Raw genomic sequence first — 19,641 nt, forward strand, 5'->3', positions numbered from 1 at the left:
CTAATGAAATCATAATGTTTTGGTGAACTATCTACACAAATATCATGCACCCTTGATGAAAACTTGCCAATCAATAAAGCTTTTGATTGTTTAAGTACAATTAAATAAGTACAATCATTTAAGGAGCTTTTTCATTACAATATTGGTGAAAACAGATACAATTTGTTGCTCAGGAGAAACTGTCATCTAGATTTCTCAAAGGGAAAAATGAGGGAAATTATAAGCATCATACTTACTTTTCCAAGTGCCAATACTAGTGTCAGCTGATTCATCACCCACAGTAGCCCCGAAGGTTAAAAAGATAAAGAGAAAAATGTTAAGTAAAACACTATTCAGAGGCTTTTAAATAATGATGAACTGTTTTTGGTTGAAGAAATGATAATTCTCATTGCTCTCATTTTATACCAATAAGATTGCCTTTTCTGGGAAAAGAGCTTTGCTGACAAAACTGAAACTAAGTATATAAACATGATTTCTTAGCGTCTTAGGGTAAGGAATCACTAATGAATCCCTTGGGTAAGCCACTCAGCAAGACGCCTGAAAGAAGCAACAGTGGGACATTTCCTTAGAGACACGAATTCAAAAATAACATCAGACACACATTAAAAGAGTGAAAGTCTGTTGATAAGGAACCGGATAGACTTCTCTTTGTTTTTGTATCATTTATAGCAGCTAAATTATCACAAAAGACCTTTTTTTCTTCTTTATTATTTTTATTATATTTACTTGAAAGGTAAAAATACAGATAATTAAGAAGGGAAAATATAAATAACTGCAGAATGGTATACTCATTTTTAATATTTTTCAATATATATTTTCAATAATTTTTTTAAAACACACATTCTATGAACAAGTTCAAAAATGTAATCGCCATTCTGTTGGCATTATGCTGTAAGGATTCTACTGCATAGATGGTTATATGACACTTGAAGGTAGACGGTGGTAAATTGAAGATATATACTATAAATCCTAAATCAAATACAAAAATAATGAAACCAAGTGTAGTAGCTAGTAACCCATCAAGGAATATGTGGTAGGCAGATAATCTCCTCCAACCTCCAAAGATGTTTTTGTATGAATTCCAAAATTTATTAATATATTAACTTACATATTAAAAAGTAAGTTTATAGATGAAATTATGGTTGTTAATTGTCTGCCTGTAAGATAGGGAAATTATCCTGGATTATGTAGGTGGGCCCAAAGCAATAACGAGGGTCCTTAAGCGAAAGAGGAAGGCATAAGAGAACAGAGATATTTGATCATAGGAACGTTTATAGAGAGACATGATGTTGCTGACTTTGAAGTTAGAAGAAGGTGTCCATAAGTTAAAAAATTTGGGCAGTCTCTTGAAGCCGAAGAGTCAAGGAAAAATATTCCCCACCCTAGAACTTCCAAAAAGGAACGCCTTGATTTTAACCCAGTGAGACTCACATTGGACATCTAACTCAAAAAAGGGTTAGATGAAACTTTTGTGTCATTTCAAGCTACTAATTGTGTTATTTGTTACAGTTACAGTAGGAAACTAACACAGGAGATGAAAGCAAAACTACAAAATTCACTTAATCCAAAAGTATGCATAAAAAAAGAGCAAAAAGGGGAGTTCCCTTCATGACTCAGTGGAAACAAATCTGACTAGTATCTGTGAGGATAGGGGTTCAATCCCTGGTCTCACTCAGTGGGTTAAGGACCTGATGTTGCCATGAGCTCTGGTGTAGTTGGCAGATGTGGCTCAGATTCCGCATTGCTGTGGCTGCGGTGTACTCTGGTGCTCCAATTCGATCCCTCGCCTGGGAACTTCCATGTGTCATGGGTGCAGCCCTAAAAAGCAAAAAAATAAATTAATTAATTAATTAAATAAAGGAAAGAAAATAGGTAAGAGAAGAGATAGTACACAAAACAAAAAGCAATTGGCCAGGTGATAGATTTAAACTTGGACGTATAAAAACTGGATTAAATGATCTAAATATCCCAGCTAAAAGGCACAGATTATCGTATTGAATAAAACAGCAAAACCAATACAAGTTGTATGAAAGAATTCCCTTTTAAATATAAAGAGCATAAAATTAGAAGGATAGTAGTGCATATCCCTTCCTAGTACTAATCAAAAGAGGTCTGGAGTGGCTATATTAATATGAGACATATTAGATTTTAGGGCAAAGTTTACCAGAAATAAAGAAGGTTATTTCACAATGACTAAAGAGGTGAGTTTATTAAAATGACATATAAATTCTCAAATTTAATGCTCTTAATAACAGAGTTTCAGAGTACATGAAGCAAAAACTGATAGATTACAAGAGGAAATAGTATTTCAACTACTATTATACATTTACAGTAGGATATTTAAATAAAATAATTGGTAGAACCAATGAACAGAAAATCAGTAAGAATATGGAATACTTGAGCAAAACTGCAAACTAATGACTAATGGATAAAACAGAAGATCAATATGGAAATTGAATACTGGAAGAATTCTGTAAACCACTGAGACCTAACAGGCATTTGTAGAACTTCCCACACAAAAATAACAGAATGTATGTTCTTTTCAAATGCAAACTGAAAATTTGTCAAGAAAAACCATATTCTGAGCCATATGATAAATCTCAAGAAATGTAATACATTCAGTTCCACAAATAGTGTGTTCTGACAACCATAGAATTACACTGTAAATAAAGAGAAATTTCCCCAAAATTTCCAAATATCTATAAGGTAAAAAGCACACTTAAAAATGAATTTATGTTTCAAAAAAGAAATCTAAGGGAATATTATATAGAAGATGGCTTCACTGATGAATTCTACCAAATATTTAAAGATTTAAGGCCAACCCTTCTCAAATTCTCCCAGAATTTTGAAGAAAGGGGAAACACTTTCAAATTCATTTTACAAGGTATTATTATCCTGATTATCAAACTAGATAGAATACTACCAAAAAACTACAGGCCAATATTTCTGCTGAATATTGATGTAAAAATCCTTCACAAAAAATACTACTAAACCAAATTCACCAGCACATTAAATGGATCTTACACCATGTCCTAGTGGGATTATCCCTGGCATACAAGAATGGTTCAATATATAAAAATTAATGTGTGATACATGTTGTATTGAATTGGAATTCTCAATGTTGTAAAGACATGAATTTTACCCAAATTGACCCATATATCAAATACAGTCTTAAATCACTGAAGAGTATTTTTTACTTGCTTATAAAAATTGCCAACATTTTTAAAGTGTTATGAAAAATAAAGGGCCAAAAAGAGCCCAAGTAATCTTAAGGAAACAGAAGAAAGTTGTTTGAATTACAATACTGACTATAAAAACTTATTTTAAAGCTGCTATAAATAAAACAGTAGCATACTGATTCAAATATAAGTATATCAGTGGAATTAAATGAAAAAGACTCATTCATGAATCAATTGGTTATGACAGGCTTGCCATTGGATGCAAGTAGAAAAGATCAATGGTCATTCTTTTCAGAAAATAATTGTGAGTTACTTGGATAGTCACGTGAAAAAACTGAACATTGTTCCCTACCTCAAGCCTTATATAAAAGTTAATTTCAGATGGGCAATTAGCCTTCATTTGTAAGATACATGAGTGAAAATTACAGTCTAGAACATTGAGGTATACCTCCCTGGTACTGGGTTCTGCAAGGATTCCTGAAACGAAAAATAAAGAGCCCTAACAGAAATGAAATCATGAATTGACTTCACTACAGTTAGGAACTGGAGTTCAGTTAAGAACCCGATATAGTGTCCATGAGGATATGCGTTTGATCCCTGGCCCCACTCAGTGGGTTAAGGATCTGGCATTGCTGCAGGCTGTGGCATAAGTCACAGATGCAGCTCAGATCCGGTGTTGCCATGGCTGTGGCATCGGCCTGCAGCTGCAACTCTGATTCTGCCCCTAGCCCAAGAACTTCTATATACTGCAGGTATGGTTGTAGAAAAAAAAAAAAAAAAACAAAATTAGGAACTTTTGCTTTTTAAAGTCAAGATAAAAAACAATAGGAAAATCAAAACAGAGATAATCAAAAATATGTCAGTACATAACCCTGACAAAGGACTGGTATATAGAAGATCACAAAACTCCAAAAAAAAAAATTAAAGAGGAAAGAAATCTAATAAAAAGTACACATTTTTTGAATAGGCGTGTCACAAAATAGGAAGTCTAATATCCAAAAAGCATACAATAAGGTGTTCAATATCATTAGTTAAAATATGGCTAAACTGGAAAAGTTACATGTTAGCAAGAATGTGGAGCAATTATTATCTTTATCCATTGCTGATAGAAGAATAAATTGGCACACTATTTTCAAAAATTTTGACAGTGTCAACTAACCTGAGAATATGGCTACAATATACCCTATCAATTCTACTGCTAGTTCTATATTCTAAAGACATGAGTGTGTATGTCTGCCAAAAACATGTAAAGGGAATTCTTAGCAGCCATTATGACTCATACTAGGAACCAGCCCAGATATCCATGAAGAGAAAATGATTAAATTGTGTTGTATTTTTATAATCGATTACAACATAAATTAAAAGAATAAACTATTGCTACAACTTGTCACAGACATAATGGGAGCAAATGAAACCAGACTCAAAAGAGCACATTCTCTGCATTCCTATTCATACAATGATCACGAACATACAAAACTAATCTTTGGCATTTTATGTCAGTATAGCAGATTTATTCAGAAAGATATTGAACTGAAGAGGCATGAAAGAGGTTTCTGTGAGGCTGAAAATATGCTATATCTGGGTCTGTGTGATGGTTACATGAGTAACTACACTTACAAAAATTCAGCAATCTGTACACATTGAATTATGTTCCTTTTTTTTTTTTTTTTTGTCTCTTTGCCTTTTTTAAGCGGCTCCTATGGCACGTGGAGGGTCCCAGGCTAGGGATCTAATCAGAGCTGTAGCTGCCGGCCTATGCCAGAGCCACAGCAATGCAGGATCCGAGCCACCTCTGTGACCTACAACACAGCTCATGGCAATGCCAGATCCTTGACCCACTGAGTGAGGCCAGGGATCGAACCCACAACCTCATGGTTCCTAGTCGGATTCATTAACCACTGAGCCAAGACCGGAATTCCTATGTTCTTTATTATAGATTTCATATATGCTACAACTTCATGTTTTAAAAATATTTATTCTTAGAGATACATACTGAAATATTATAGGTGAGATAATATGTGTATCTGTTTCAAATAATCAAGTAGGATTTGTGAGGAATGGACCAGTTTGTAGATGAGACAAGATTGGCTATAGACAGATACTTGACAAGGTGATGGGTACAGCAGGGGGCATTATGCCGTTTTCTCAATTTATGTAAGTTTAAAATTATGAGAAATAAAGTATCCCCTTAAGCCATTGCCTGGCAGAGAGTAAGCACTCAAAAATATGTTTTATTTTTTTAATTTTTTAATTAAAAATTTTTTTAAATTAATTTATTTATTTCTCTGCTCTACAGCATGGGGGCCAAGATACACTTACATGTATACATTTTTTTTCCACCCTTCATTCTGTTAAAATGTAAGTATCTAGACATAGTTCTCAATGCTACTCAGCAGGATCTCATTGTAAATCCATTCCAAGTTGTATCCGATAAGCCCAAGCTCCCCATCCCTCCCACTCCCTCCCTCTCCCCCTGGGCAGCCACAAGTCTATTCTCCAGGTCCATGATTTTCTGTTCTGTGGAAATGTTCATTTGTGCTATATTAGATTCCAGTTATAAGTGAAATCATGTGGTATTTTTCTTTATCTTTCTGACTTATTTCACTCAGTATGAGAGTCTCTAGTTCCACCCATGTTGCTATAAATGATATTATGTTGTTCTTTTTTATGGCTGAGTAGTATTCCATTGTGTATATATACCATGTCTTCCGAATCCAATCATCTGTCGATGGACATTTGGGTGTTTCCATGTCTTGGCTATTGTGAATAGTGCTGCAATGAACATGCGGGTGCACGTGTCTCTTTTAAGGAGAGTTTTGTCCGGATAGATGCCCAAGAGTGGGATTGCGGGGTCATATGGAAGTTCTATGTATAGATTTCTAAGGTATCTCCAAACTGTTCTCCATAGTGGCTGTACCAGTTTACATTCCCACCAACAGTGCAGGAGGGTTCCCTTGTCTCCACATCCCCTCTAGCACTTGTTATTTGTGGACTTATTAATGATGGCCATTCTGATTGGTGTGAGGTGGTATCTCATGGTAGTTTTGATTTGCATTTCTCTTATAATCAGCGATGTTGAACATTTTTTCATGTGTTTGTTGGCCATCTGTATATCTTCCTTGGAGAACAGTCTACTCAGGTCTTTTGCCCATTTTTCCATTGATTGATTGGTTTTTGCTGTTGAGTTGTATAAGTTGCTTATATATTCTAGAGATTAAGCCTTTGTCAGTTGCATCATTTGAAACTACTTTCTCCCATTCTGAAAGTTGTCTTTTTGTTTTCTTTTGGGTTTCCTTTGCTGTGTGTGCAAAAGCTCTTCAGTTTGATTAGATCCCATGGGTTTATTTTTGCTCTTATTTCTGTTGCTTTGGGAGACTGACCTGAGAAAATATTCATGATGTTGATGTCAGAGAATGTTTTGCCCATGTTCTCTTCTAGGAGTTTGATGGTGTCCTGTCGTCTATTTAAGTCTTTCAGCCATTTGGAGTTTATTTTCATTGCTTTGCATGCAGCTGTCCAGGCTTCCCCGCAATGCCTGCTGAATAGACTTTCTTGTTCCCATTTTCTGTTCTTGCCTCCCTTGTCAAAGATTAATTGACCATAGGTGTCAGGGTTTATTTCCGGGTTCTCTCTTCTGTTCCATTGGTCTGTCTGTTTTGATACCAGTACCACCCTGTTTTGATGACTGTGGCTTTGTAATATTGTTTGAAGTCTGGGAGAGTTATGCCCCCTGCTTGGTTTTTGTTTCTTCAGGATTGCTTTCGCAATTCTGGGTCTTTTGTGGTTCCATGTAAATGTTTGGATTGTTTGTTCTAGTTCTGTGAAAAATGTCATGGGTAATTTGATAGGGATTGCATTGAGTCTGTAGATTGCTTTGGGTAGTATGGCCATTTTTACAATATTGATTTTTCCAAATCGTGAACATGGAATATCTTTCCATTTCTTTACATCTTCTTTAATTTCTTTGATTAAAGATTTATAGTTCTTGGCATATAAGTCTTTTACCTCCTTGGTCAGGTGTATTCCAAGATATTTGATTTTTTGAGGTGCACTTTTATAATGTATTGTATTTTTGTATTCCTTTTCTAATATCTAATTGCTGGTATACAGAAATGCAACTGACTTCTGAATGTTAATCTTGTATTCTGCTACTTTGCTGAATTTATTAATCAACTGAAGTAGTTTTGGGGTTGAGTCCTTAGGGTTTTCTATGTATAGTATCATGTCTGCATACAGTGAGAGTTTGATCTCTTCTCTTCCTATATGGATGCCTTTTATTTCTTTTGTTTGTCTAATTGCTGTGGCTAGGACTTCCAAAACTATGTTGAATAGCAGTGGCACTGGTCAGCTGTTCCACAGGAGTGCAGCACCCCCCAAGGGCGGGAGCAGCCAGCTGGGCCGCTGAGAACCCATGGGGCTCTTCCCCAGGGCAGCAGGGATTGGCAGGATCACAGGGCAATGGAAGTAGATTTGCACAGCCAGGCCAAGCTTGTACTAGCTTTTCTGGGCTGCGGGCCTTTTCCTGGGGGCTGGCGGTGCTGGGTGCTGCTCTGTGGGGGTATAGCCCCTCCAGAGGGCAGGCAGGCCAGGGCAGGGAAAGCTCCTGCAGTGGTTGGCTTCCTGCAAATGGTGAGGCCAGTCTTCTGGGGTGGCATGCAGCCTCAGGTCCAGCACACTGTGCACAGGGTCGGTGGAGGGGGGATGCACTGGGAGTCAGAGCTTTCTGATAGCTGGAGGGCAAGTGAGCTCATTGTGGTGTGGGGAGTATTCTATGGTGGCCCACCCCTCCTCCTCTCCCCTCCCTAGCACTGGCGCCTTGTCTCTCCTGCAGATCCAGCTCTTCTCCCAGGTTCCCTCTGATGTGGCTTTCCACCCCTCAGCCCTTAGCGTATTGTGCCCTGCATCCACAATGCTCAGCTTCTAGTCTCCCAGGCAGTCTCTGCCCCGAGAACTGGACAGACCGGTTCCTGGTCCCCAAGTAGTCTCAGCACCGCCCACCCCAGCCTGTTCCCATTCCCAGGGACTAACCTCCGGAGCCGGGGTCTCGGCGCCCAGCCCCCACCCAAGCGTCGGTTTTTGCTGACTGTGCCAGTAGTTGAAATCAGACTTACTGCTGCGCTCTTCTCTGCATCTGGAGATCCCTCCGATTCGGTTGATTTTTCCATGGAGTAGGTGACTTTGCAGGGTGCGGGAACACTTTCTCCTCCACAGTTCCCTTTCGGGAGCACCCATCCAGCCCCGATTCCCCTTCTCTCACTCTCCTCTTTTCTCTTGTTTTACCCAGTTATGTCATGAGATTCTTGCCGTTATTGGAGTTTAAGTTCCTCTGGCAGCAATTAATTGCTGTTCTGTGCAAGTCGTTTAACTTGTAGATGTGGTTTTTTTTCTTGTTTGTGGGAGAGGCTGAGCGTGTCCTCCCACTCTTCCGCCATCTTCGAATTCTCTTTTTATTTTTTTATTTTTTTGGATTTGCCATAGTAGCTCAGCAGAAATGAACCCAACTACTATCGAAGAGGATTCAGGTTTAATCCCTGGCATCACTCAGTGGTTAAGGATCTGGCGTTGCCACAACCTGTGGTGTATTTGCAGATATGGCTTGGAATTGGCTTTGTTATTACTGTGGCTGTGGCCGGCCACTGGAGCTCCAATTTGACCCTTAGCCTGGGAACTTCCTTATAACATAACTGTGGCCCTAAAAAAAGAAAAAAGAAAAAAGAAAAATCTGTTTTTGATATTATTTTTAAAAACACTTTTGGACATTAAATGCAACTTAGGAGACTAGTTGTCTGGCATTTTGGAACAAGGCCTGTAGAAGAGTGACTTTTCAATCTGGGCCCTCAGGTAAGCTCTTAGTGGGCCAAGAAGAGCAGAGAAAGGACTCTTATTCCTGCAGTGCAGGCCTCCTTCAAGACACCTGTTTCAAGATAGGTGAGGGATATTATTGCAATCTAAATTTCTAGAAACTTAAACTTTTGAATAACTCAGTAGTCATTAAGTTCACTGATGTCTACTTGGAGATACCCAGTGTGGGTCAGATCAGGGATTTAGGACAAGGAAAATATAATTGCAAATATTGTCAAACAAGCAGTGAGGGCATGGACTAGGCTAATTAAGGGAATGTAAGAAGGTTGGGCAAAGACACAGAAAAGATGTGGAAAAAAAATGAGTCACCCAGAGAGAGCTTTTGTAGCAGAAAGAGAAAGATACAATTTATATTAATTGTATCTTTTCAGTTGATACAAAGAATTGCCAAAAAGCTCTACCTGCATAGGAAAAGTTTCCCAAAGTCTCCCAACTCATTTCACTCTGGTGCTCTTTCTAACCACTTAATACAATGAGCGTTGCTCTAAGCAGCAGCATGGCTCAAACATTCAGATTCCCATTATTTATATTAATTTATATATATTTAGAAGTTCAGCTCTTTTTGAAGGAAAATTAGAGCTATTCTAGTGTTCATAAAATTTTCATTCAATAGCTCTTTCAGTTTTTATTCCACAGATTAATTTCATTTTTTAATTTTCAGTCTAATATTAAAAAGATGTATTGCATTTCATAGTTTAAGCTTAACATTTTTCTTATTTTTTTTACTTGTAGAAGTTTTAATACATGTAGAGTTTGCTTGAGGATCTTTTTGAAAATATATTGCTCAGAGTGTTTCTCTGGTGAAGCTCACTTAAGTCAAAAACAAAACCTTGGGTCAAAAATACAGAATGTGAATTTTGGGTCTAGCAACCAGCTTGGTTAACTGAAGCATTTTAATATAAACAGAACATGAGCCATACCATACGTGTAACTTAGAATTTTCTAGTAGTCATATTGTAAAATAAAAATGAATTGATTTTAGTGTTATATTTTATAAAATCCAACATATTAAAATATGATTATTTCAACCTGCTGTTGCTATAAAATACTTTTTGAGATGTGTCACAGTCAAGTTCCTTGAAAGGGTATTGACATCTTGTTCTACTTGCGTGTTTCTCAAGGTATAAATTGTAAAAGTTAATAAGAGGCAAACTCAACCAAAATAGAAGCAAGGAGACTTGAATGGGGTTTCTTAAGCCCTAGGACAATAGCAGAGCCCAACAACAAGAAGAAAGACTTCCTCTTCTTGCCTGGCCAGAGCTCAGCCAATGAGAGAGGGTCAGGATTCAGCCAATGAAAAACCGTGCACTCCTTGTTTACTACAGTCCTCCCAGCTTCCCTTCCCCTCTTTAAAAGCGTCTTCCTCTTCTTGCTGTGTGAGGACTTGCATGTGGATCACCATGGTTGCAGACCACAAATCAAAATTCTTCTTTTTTTTTTGCTGGAGAAATAATTGGTAGTCTGTGTATGTCAACAAAATGAAGTTCAGCATAGGAAGTAGTAAGCGCTAGTCACACCCATGGAGTTGCAATCATATTTGTGCCAAATCTAGATGCATTCCATGTTTTTCACTTATTTTCACTTTTTAGATTTTTACTATCTTCTAATTATTTTAGCTTGTTACCAGAAAATCCATACAGTTATAGATAAAAATATAGAAGCAAACACAGATGTAGCTATATATCCAGTTTCCTCACAAATTTACTTAGAAGAACTATTAACACTTTAAATTCACATGTTTTCTGTTTAAATTGATCTATTAGTCTGTCATTTTTAGATATTCAATATTGTAAGGGACTATTGTCATAATTCAGCTTCTGCATTAAGATATGATAATTTGGAAGAGTTTCCTTTTTTTTTAACTGAAAAAAACCTGTTTTTGTTATTGTTCTTTGTGATGTTTATATTTTATTAAATGCCCTGGTCTTGGATCCCTTCTAAAATATAAGACATATAATGGCAATAAATTTGTGGGTTTTCTAGTCTCTTTTCCAGTACCAGTTTTTTTTTTGTGCTCAGCATCAAAAAACACTCTTGAAATCTAGAAAAGTAAAAGGCAACAGCATAATTACCCTATATGAAATGTAAAATGAACTCATTGTTTTTGTTTCTTTTGTTGTTAGAAGTTTTGTAGTCTTGTTAAGATATAACTTCATGGTTTTGTTTCTTAGAAATGTATTTTCTATTGTTTTTAAGAGAGGTACCTGAGACAGTTTCCATCCTAGGATAGGAATGATTTGAAAACTTAAAGACACATGCTTAGGAACTAATGATCTTTTCATGAAAACTTTTTTATTCTACGAATGACTTACATTAGATCTTTGAGAATAATGCAATTCTTTTGATTGCATCATTGAAAGCTCATTTAACTTGCTTGTTTCTCAAGGTGTAAATGAAAGGATTCAGCATGGGAGCAATGGAAGTAGTGAGTAGTGTCACACCCTTATTAACAGCCATTGAGTCCTTTGGTGAAGGTTTAACATAGATGAAGATACAGCTTCCATAGCTGATGGAGACCACAATTATGTGGAAAGAACATGTAGAAAATGCCTTTTCTTTTTCCTTTGCTGGGCAGAAGGGAATTGCAAAATGGTGTTGAGGATGTGTACGTAGGATAGAACCACACACACGAGTGTCATGATAAAGGCCAACACAGCACAGACTATGACCATCTGCTCCATGAGCCACGTTTCTGAGCATGAGATCTTTAGGAGGGGGGCTGCATCACAGACAAAATGGTCAATGACATTGGAGTCACAGAATTCCAGCTTTAGGCCCAGGCTGAGTGGGGGGATGATGATCAACAAGCCAGCCAGCCAGGAACCAATGATGAGTCTCCTGCAGACCGTGTGGTTCACGATGGTCACGTGATGCAGGGGTTTGCAGATGGCCACATAGCAGTCATAGGACATGGCGGCCAGGAGAAAAAACTCAGTTACAGCAAAGAGATCAGTAAAAAATAGTTGCGTAGCACAACTGTTGTATGTGATGGTCTTATCACCTGCTGATATGTTGTACAAGTATTGGGGAATACAAGCAGATGTAAACGTGATTTCCAAGAAGGAGAAGTTTTGTAGGAAAAAGTACATGGCAGTTTTGAGGTGAGAGTCTGTGGAGGTGAGGGAGATGATGGTCAGGTTCCCAGTGACGCTCAGCGTGTAGGTGAGAAACAGGAAGATGAAAACCAGAGTCTTCAGCTGTGGCTCATCTGTGAGTCCCAGCAGGATAAAAGTTGTTACTGTGTGGTTTCTCATCATTGAGGCCTGCCTCCTGCTCAGTCTGCATTTATGATTCAGAGACATTTGATATGAGGAGAGCAATGCTAATATCACATAGCAGTAATTAATTGCTCAACAAACTACACAAAACCATGCACTTAAAATTTGGTTGTAAATAGTATAATAGTAATTATTCCTAGGTTCCATCGAGGTATGTTCTGGTAATTTCAAGGTATATATTTTAAAAAATCAAGTTTCTTTATCTATATCACACTCCAACATGAGTCTTGTTCATTGCTTTTTATTCCCAAGTTATGTTTCATTTTTATCGGCACAAAGGTTTGGAATTGCTTATTTAGTTACATTTTACAGCTAACTGATGCAAAATCCTAAAAACAATTCTTAAACTTAAATGTTTCAATTTTTTTTTCATGGTAGTTTGGTTCTTCTCAAAGTGCAAGTATAATATAGATAGTTTGGGCTTTCCATATTCATTGCTTGAGATCTGAGTGCTAGCATTATTACAATTTTTTAAACTTTTGTTTTCTTCTCTAAAAAACTTCTCTTCATTCACCTCTTCCCTTGTCTCTCCCTCATGACTTTCTCGCTAAAATTTATAATATTTGTTATTATTGTGCAGAACACAGTGTTTTGGCAAGAAATTAGTTGTTTACAGTGTTAAGATACATTGGGTATGATAAGATTATATGTCACAATCACAATTGTTTATAACTTTTAACCTGTTGGGTTAAGCTTTTTTTTTTTTTGTCTTTAAAAATTTTTTAATTATAGTTTATTCACAATGCTCTGTCAATTTCTGCTGTACAGCACAGTGACCTGCTGGGTTAAGTTTTAAACATTCCAACATCTTGGTACCAATGTCATTAGGTACAAAAAGTTCAGATTTGGAATACAAATTAGATTCCACAATCACTGTTTGTGTTCCCTGTGATTCAGTTTTTCATCTATGAAGTGGAAATAATAACATTACCCTTTATATGCTATTAAAATTGAAATCTGTAAACATCGGAATTATATAAACACTTTTAGAAGTGCTTAATAATAAATAATAAACATATTATCATTCCTTCAATGTCCTGATTCACAGTGATTTTCCTTTTGTTATTCACCATGTATTCATTCTTCACCACTTTGTAAACACACTTTTATCCCCACCATTCTAATGAAACAATTTTTGACCAAGTTTATCAAAAACTCTTTTTTCGGAATAAAATAGTGGCAGATTGATACATAAAATGTGTACATTTGACCACAAACTACTCATAACATTTTCTCATAACTTATCTTTACATTACACCCATTGTTTTCCTCCTACCTTCTTATTTATGTTTTCTGGTTGTTTATCTTCTTGATTGTCTCTTTTACGTTTCTGTTTCTCAGTCTTTTAGTTCCTTTAATGTAACAAGTACACGTGGAGGATATATTCTTAAACTCCTAATTGCTTAATTTCCAAAAAATAATTGTTATTTGGAAACTTGGGACTGTTGGCAGATGCACCTGAAACATAAAAATGTCTACCTTTCCCTCCTTTATTTTTCCTTGAATTTCTTATAGTCAAGCTAATAGATTTGGCCGACTATTAAACTAATTACTTTATCTATCTGGAGAAAATTTCCCTCTGAGAGTGCTTATTCACTTTTCTCTATTCAAAGCCCCACTTTCACTTGGGATGCAAATAATTGGTCATTGGTTTTTAGTTTAAATATCTATTTTGGAACTTCATGAAACTCTAATAGAAGGGCTGGTTGTCATTTGGAGCAATCAATTCCTAAACAAGGGATATCTCTTGTCATGCAGGGCAGTCACAGCTAAAATGTTTAGCCACCCAATCACGAGGGTAAGCAACCAGTGCACTCAGATCCATTATGTACCCGTCTAACCAGTTTCTCTTTCACTTTCAGTACAGTTTTTAATAGATTACATAAGATATTCAACACTTAATTATAAAATAGATTTTGCGTTAGATGATTTTGCCCAAGTGTAGGCTAATGTAAGTGCTCTGAGTGTGTTTAAGGTAGGCTAAACCAAGCTATGAAATGCCATAGGTTAGGTGTATTAAGTGCATTTTCAACTTAGGATATATTCAATTTATGATGGGTTTTATGCAACCCTCTTGTAAGTTGAGAAAGATAAGTTCTACCCTGAGATGGTACACTGTTTGGAGATTAAAGTACTTTTAAACTAGAATAGCATTTATAAATCACTCAGCTCTGTATGTACCCAATGCCTAAAAAAGGATTTAATGGCAAAAATATAAAGTCAAAATTTCCACTTTAGGAATAGTTGTGTATTCAAGAGGTGCCAGAGACACCTTTTTTATTTTTTCAATAATTTTTTATTTTTAAATTTTAAATAATTTTTTAAATCTCTCCCTTTCTTATTTTTTAAAACAAAGGCATGAACTTCAGTCGAGAGTTGCCGAACATTTCAACCGATAAGTTTAAAGAGGACTGGGAAAGACAATAAAAGCAGAATCAGAAGTAGAGCAGACACAGCAAGATCAATTAGCATAGAAGAAAGAGATTTGTGACCCACAAAACTATCAGTATTAGAAAACAAATCAGATGCTCTATTTTGAGCACCGAAGGCTTGTTCCCCCTGATTTATATCCAATATTTCTTGATGTAATTTAGAAATATCCAATCCAAGGTCAGAATGATTCCAAACTCCCTCAAGATGATTTTTAATTTTATCCCAGGTGTAGCGAGATGTATTTACCTGGAGAGGAGTAACACAAATCCATTTAAAATCCATGTGACAACGAAGAGCCAATTTAACTTTAAGAGAAACTATTTCCTGTCCCATTGCCATAACTGCCTCTTCTAAAGCATCAACCTTATCATTTAATTTTTTATCAACAATTTCTTGTGTAGTTAGAGCCAAAGTAATATTTCTAGACAATTGATTGGCAAAAGTCACAGTATGTGCTTGTTTTGTTAAAGCAACAGCTGATACTGTTAAGGAAGTAATTATAGAAATTAAGGCAGTAATTCCTAATATAAGAGCAGCAACAAATCGTTTGGTTCGTGTTAACTGATTATTAAGTAGCTGTAATGCCCTTAATCCCTGATTATCATACCAATCACCAGTAATATTTACAGGAACCATTACATATGGAGGCTGTCTTACAATAAGCATAAACTTATAATTACCAATATTAGGACCAATACAATTTGTCAAAGTACAATTATCACATTGAGTAGTATAAATATTTTCTTTTTTACCAATTTTTACATCAAAAGATTTTGAAAAAAGAAAAGCTTAAGGAGCTTGTAAACAAGCTTTTACAAAATAAGTATCTTTATTATCAGGTCTGTGTAAAATCACAGGTTTAAGAACAGCAATCGCTTTCCATAAGTGAGGTTGAATTTTATGCCGATTTCCAAACGGAGCAGTAAGAATGGGAGGCACCCATCCATCATTAGTGATTTTACTTAAAGCGATGGGTTTAGGTACACTGTTGTCATTCCATCCACATTTAACTTTATTTTTGTTTAAATACCCATGATAGTCTACTTGTGGATCTGAAATACATCCTTGTACTTGCCAATAATCTAAAGACTAAGGTGCCATGGCATCTGTTTCTGGACGATGAAGATTAGGCCTCGTAGAATTATACATACACTGTTTCCAAGGTGGAAACCCAGTATTGAAATCAATTCCATCCCAAACTCTTTGAGACCTAGAGTCCTCAGACCATGGTGTACAATCAGGATCATTTCAAGGATGACGGTTATGAAGGGGCTCATAATTTGAAATTTGGATAGGATAACTATAAACATATTACGTTCAGTCCCAGGGCTGAGAAATACCAGTGACCAGCAAGGATGAGTTTTGGGACCTTTAGCAACAGGCAGTGCACCTATAGCAACCATACCTGCTGTTTGAGTAGGTATATAGCCCGGGACGTTAGTAGGTCCAGGACCATTAGGAGTTAATGGTAAAGCAAAACAAATCGGCAATGCATGAGAGCTTCCAAAAAATGAGTAATTAGAGGAACTAGCCGTAGTAATTTCAAAAGGAGAGGGAGGAAGCCCCGGTCCCCCTAACAGGTCAGACTGGATGTATGTACTTGAATCATTTCATTATCCCAAGTAACAGGCTGGAAGCTAGGCTGGTTGGGAAAAAGGGCCCAATATGAGTGAGCAGAAACATTATTTGTTTGCCAAGCAAGAATTAGGAGCATAGCAAGAAACATAGTTGTAGGGTTTAACTGTTGATTTTGAGCTCTCACCAGCCCCTCAGCCTCCTCAACAAGTCTTTCTATTTGTTCTCCGGTAGGTGGTTGAACAGTACGTGCCACTCTTGCAGGGCGACCTGGTCGTTGGCGGTGGTGGTTGAGGTTTAAAGCTCTCAGCCGTGTGGAAAGATATCTTTGTATTCATTCTTTTTGGAGTCTCCTTCTTTCTGTCTCATTAGGATAGCATTTCATTTTTGTTGGTTGTGGAAGCGACATGTCTAATCAACTGGTCTGGTATCCACGTGGGTGATGTGGTCTTCAGCAATGCAGGACACATCAGCCCCCGGGTCTGTAAGTCCTTTAATGACAACCCCTTGAACTTTTAGATCTTCAAAGGGCCTTCGGGTAGAAATTTCTTGGACCCAAAAGGCTAGATCACTTGATCCAAATCCTTGGTTTCCTCGAGGAGCACTTAGTTCATGACAGTGCCTTCTTCTGGAAACCATGGACATTGTTCCTGCACAAAATGTAAAAATCTAGCAATCTGAGAGTTAGTAACTTTTACACCTCTTTTATTCAACATATGAAGTAAGATGTCAACGAATAACCATCTCTCCTTAGATTCCATATGACCCATCTTTTATATTCTTGCAAAATTACTCACCCCTACTCTCCCTGTCTAGACCTACAGAGGGGTCCCGGGCACCCCAGGTGAGAACCTAACCATCCCAAAACTTACTTTAAATGCTCACCCCTTCAGGTCCCTGTCCCGGCACCACTTGCCGGAGACCAGCTCCAGCAGCCAGGGAGTGCACACCCTGCCGGGGATGGACGGTGTCCACACGGAGACAGCCTCTTTGTCCCTTCTTTCAGGGCACTGAACTGCTCGAATTTCACTGGCATAGGTGATTGTTTATATAGTTTAGTTGTGGATTACATCATAGTTTCCAGATTTTATGGCACAGTAGATATACATTATGTTCTAAGAATTTTTTTAACAAACCAAAATTAATGGGCATAAAACATCATGTGTAAATGGATACCAAACATCATGTGGAAAAAACATCATGTGAAAATAAGGAGATTCGGTACAAAGCATCTTGTGGTTACTACCTATTATTATGTTAAGTTAATTGTTAACAGCCAGAAAGGTCACAGACATAAGAATCTGACATTAACAAAGTTCATTTTTAAATTAAAACCTAGGGTAAAAACTTCAAAGTATTATGGCAAGGGGACAGAATAAGAAGTTATTTTTATTTCTAAATCAACCAATTTATTAAAACTTAAAAGCTTCCCAGGAAATTAAAAACAAGATTTATTATTATTATGTTTTTCACCATGAATAATGCATACCTAACCTATTTTTGACCTATTGTGTACCCCAAAATACCTCACTCTAAGACCTGTTGTTACTTATAACAAGCTAATGAATATAATTTCTTATTTTAACTAAATTAGATTTGAATGGGGGGAATTCTACCAGGGTGAAACTCGTTCTATTATTGTTCCATTTATTGAGTCACAAGTCAATATAGGAAAATAAAAATAACAAACAAAACAACAGGAGAGACTGAAACATCCAAGAAATAGTTTCCATTCTTGCGCTGCTAAGCAGCCCCTTCGTTTTGTTGTTGCTAGGTCAGCAGGTGAACCTTATTGTCTTCTAGGGCCTGTCCTCGGAATTGGGCCCTACAGGCAGGCATTTCCTTGTTCAGGAACCTGCCCTCGGGATTGCACCGTTCAGACAGGCCTTTATCCCGATCAGGAGCTAGCCCTCGGAATTGTACCGTTCAGGCAAGCTCCCTTGCTCAGCTCCTTGTATCTTCTTGGCTCCCTGAAAAAAGGAATAGTTGTATTTCATTGATTCCACTTTTGCCTTCCTGATGCATCTCTCAGTAGGGTATTATAACCAGAAGCCAGACACTTTGTTTCTCTAAATTTTGGTGATATATTATCCACAGAATTCCCCCACCACCACCAATTAACACAAGCTAAATACTAGAGGTGTGCTTCAAATATTTTCAAAATTGAATCAATGCTCCCCCAGTGGAAATTTTCCTACAATTTGTGCTATAGCCTTCGTTTCATTTATTATGTGAAAAGTTTTGGTGTACTACTTATAACGTTCCCTCCATGTTAAGGTGGGGTAGCGTGGGTTCTGATCATGTGGCTAAGTTCCAGAGTTAAATCTTAGGAGTGAGCGTCAATATCATAGAGAAGTAGCCTGGACTTGCTCATGGTTTGCATGAGAGCTAGGATGCACACACGGAATGTTGGACCACACTTACAAGAGGTCATCTTGAGATGCAGTGAGGAATCATTTCTGCAGCCCACCCTCCTCACTGACTTTTCTTCTTCTCAGTGTACAGAGACCTTTGCTTATCAGTGGCAACTAATGCAGCCCAACTGAATCTGAGTCATATTCAGTTATAAAGCCATTTTTCCTCCCAGTTATTAAAATTTTATTTCCTGGCGTTCCCATTGTAGTGCAGCAGAAATGAATCCAACTAGGAACCATGAGGTTGCAGGTTCGATCCCTGGCCTCGCCCATTGGGTTAAGGATCTGGCATTGCCATGAGTTGTGTTGTAGGTCGCAGACATGGCTCAGATCTGGCATTGCTGTGGCTGTGGCATAGGGTGGTAGCTGCAGCTCTGATTCAACCCCTAGCCTGGGAACCACCATCCATATGCCTTGGGTGCCACTCTAAGAAAAAGGAAAAAAAAAAAAATCCAAAAAACAAAACAAACAAAAAACCTTCATTTCCATGAGAATTCTCCTCTTAACAATGCAGATGTTGAGTAATGAAGTCATCTGAATTGTTATTGACTAATGTTTATATTATATTTAAGAGATTTAGAAATTTGGTATCTAATGAGATAATAGAACATGAGCCAAGTTGTCAATTGACTTTTTTGTTTTGTTTTGTTATTTTGGGGGGATTATTGCTTCTGTACTACCTTTACATGACTTTCTACTAATTGTTGAATAAAAATGATCACATCAGTGATAACAAACTTTCCAATAATAGGACACTAAAAACAACATTTATTTACTACCCATATTAAAATTGATATTTCTCATTTTACACAGAGAACACCCATTCTCAGAGAAAAATATCACTCAATCCCACCAAGAGAGAATATAACTGAAGAGACAGACATCATATTCATACTTTAG

General features: G+C 37.1%; 1 protein-coding gene and 1 pseudogene across 2 annotated transcripts in view; one reads left to right on the top strand and one right to left on the bottom strand.

Moving 5' to 3' along the window:
• The window catches only part of LOC146403204 (uncharacterized), a 732,844-nt gene that overhangs the window by 384,083 nt on the left and 329,120 nt on the right, over nt 1–19,641 (top strand). The gene's annotated exons all lie outside the window — the stretch shown is intronic.
• LOC146403207 (olfactory receptor 6C2-like) lies at nt 11,403–12,295 on the bottom strand (annotated as a pseudogene).

Source organism: Sus scrofa, chromosome 5 (genome assembly GCF_054392235.1).
Source record: "Sus scrofa isolate SSC_HxYL_T2T_F1_AM1 chromosome 5, Sscrofa_HxYL_maternal_Yorkshire_Landrace_v2.0, whole genome shotgun sequence".
Taxonomy (NCBI): Eukaryota; Metazoa; Chordata; class Mammalia; order Artiodactyla; family Suidae; genus Sus; species Sus scrofa.